The sequence below is a fragment of the Spea bombifrons genome, chromosome 3 (assembly GCF_027358695.1).
Source record: "Spea bombifrons isolate aSpeBom1 chromosome 3, aSpeBom1.2.pri, whole genome shotgun sequence".
Lineage (NCBI taxonomy): Eukaryota > Metazoa > Chordata > Amphibia > Anura > Pelobatidae > Spea > Spea bombifrons.
Genome location: NC_071089.1, coordinates 36,967,568 through 36,970,371, shown reverse-complemented (window position 1 = coordinate 36,970,371; position 2,804 = coordinate 36,967,568).

Below are 2,804 nucleotides of genomic sequence, written 5' to 3'. Positions count from 1 at the left end.
AGCAGCCTTTTCTTCTTACAACAGTCTTCCTCTTCGCTCCTCTTTCTGTCTTCTTCCGGGTCAGAGGGCACTGTGGGCGCGGCTTCGCAAGGGAGCAGTATCGGAGGTCTTTAACAGACCTCCGGCTCCCTTGAGTGATTTTAAGCCGGTTCAAGGGAACCGGCTTAAAATCACTCAAGGGAGCCGGAGGTCTGTTAAAGACCTCCGATACCGCTCTCTTGCGAGCCTGCTCCTCCAGCGGCAAACATTACTGCCGGCAAGTTGTCACCCCCCTGATGAGCGGCACCCGGTGCGGACCGCCCCCCCCCCCGCCCCCCACGCCCCCCACTAGGTACGCTACTGCATCCATCATCATGATTATGTGAAAGCAACGTGCATCAGTGGTTACGCGTTCAACTAAAAAAAATTTTTGCTGGTGGAAAGTTGGTATGACAATTGCATCGCAAAGGAAGGTGACTATGTAGAAAAGTGATGTTACTTGTTTTCGATGTAATGTGTTTTGAAATAGAGTTTTAAAAAAGTGTGGAAGCTTTTTGAACGTCTCTAGTAATAATTCTTAACAAGGAGGGAAAGAGGACGTGTCTCATTTACTTTATTAGACCATAAATTAAAAGTTTTCCCTGGGGGGACCAAAATAAATGTACTTTATCTGTAGAGGTAGCCCTGTATATTTTGTCTTACATAAACAATACCTCACCAAACCTTGGACAGTCCTTAACTATAGGGTAAGGGTCATGTAAATATGTTAAACTTTAAAAAGATTAGAGCTTAGCCTTTTTACCTATCTTTTTTAAATGCATTTTTTAGAGGTTAGTTATTACTTTGAAAACACAAATATTGACTCTAGTGATTAACAGAGAAGAGATGGGATTATTGGGTGCTAAAACCCTACTAGCAGATAAACGCTTTGAAAAGAAAGAACCCTATCTGATAAAACGTAACATTTTTTTTGTCTCTTTCCTGCCAATTAGAATTCGGAGTGTGTGGCTGGTCTGCCCAATGGTAATGGAGCATATGCCTTTTAAAGCTCTGTCTGTTGCTCACCAGCTCCCCTGATGATTCTGCAGGGATAACTACAGTTGCGCTTGGCAACAAACAGGGGCGTAACTAGAAGCCTCAGGGCCCCGGTGCGAATCTGTTAAGGGCCCCTGTGACAGGGCCAGGCTAGCTGGCTCATATGTCATATGAAGTTTAGCCGGGTCATGGAGCAGTTTTGTGTCCGGTTCCGTATACCGTGACCCGGTAATATTTTATAAGACGTTTTATTGTGTATTCGGCCCAGAGACTGAATGTGGCTGCAGCTCCAGCCTTCAAAGAGACAATCCTGTAATCCGGCTGGGGCTCATAATCAGCAGCACAGCCCTGTCTGCCCAGACGGCACCCGCACTACAGGGGGGATAACACAAGTGGGGGAACCCATTGTATTCTGTAATCCCCTCACCTGATACATCCCCTGTATACTGATGGGATTTGTGATGGGATGTGGCTGATGGGATTGGGGGTTGGGTTCGGTGCTCATTGCATTGATATTGTATATAAGTTCTGTGTGTTTGTAATAAAGAGAGTTCTTGGTTTACTACGAATGGTGGTCTGACTGATCTGTGGATAGCTGAGTGTTATCCGTATGAGGGACTGACTGGTGATTCCTCAGCCCTCAAACAGGGGTACCCAGCCTTGGGTATGGTGACCCTGTAACAGCCCCCCGCCCCATCTACCCCCTTCTCAGGCTATCTACACCCTCTCCCTACCCCCCCATTCTCACTATGTACCCTCTCCCACCCCCCATATCTCACTATCTATCCTCTTCCTACCCCCCTTCTCACTATCTACCCTCTCCCACCCCCCATATCTCATATGTCGGCGATCAGCGTGAAGTGCCGGCACCCGAGACAGACGCCTCACTGCAGTCGGGGCAGCGCTGAGGCAGGTGGTGGCGGCGGCGGCAGAGGAGACAGAAGGGGGCCTAGCGGTTGCTGAAAACGACCGCTCGGCACCTCTTGGGCCCCCCTGACTGGCAGAACTCCAGGGCCCAGTCGCAGTCGCGACCCCTGCGACCCTGGTAGTTCCGCCACTGGCAACAAATATAAATACATAATATAAATAAGACGTTTTGGTTATATGAATTAGACAAAGAATAATTAAGCTCAACCGCCACATCAAGGCACACTCTCAATAGGGTGAGAACCTACTCTCACCTCCTTCATAGTGGGCACACAAAGCAGTTTATACTGCTACCAAAACCTTATTAATGTGTTGGGGGAGGTGCAATTAAACCTTATGTTAGACAGGATTTAGGTAGTGAACAAGATATACAGAGGCAGGTTGCAGAATAGGTACACAGGAGTAGTTACACAGGACTTTTTAACAGGAGTCTGCACCTGAGGTTATAGGATTTATATGCGGAACAGATGCAAGGTCAAGGAAATCCAAGGTCGGGGCAGGCGACATTGGATCGAGGACAGAAGACAAGCCAAGGTTCGGTACACGGTAGACACGTAAGATACACAATAAACTAGAAAACGCAAATACCCATAGCAAACAACACTAATCGGGCACTAATAAGGTGGAACTCTGGGTTTAAATAGGAGCAAGGACGGGAAACTGCAGACAACAGCCAATAGGAGGAAAGAGGCAAAGTATGATGTCGTCGCAAGCGCCGCAAACATGTAGCGTTGTGCACGTAATTTCGCGGTTGTGCAGTGGCGACATGCTTGTCAACCGTGAGCGTCGTCGACGTACTCATCAACCCGCGAGCGTCGTGGCCAAGCAGCGTCGACGTGCACATCATACCATGAGCGCCGCGG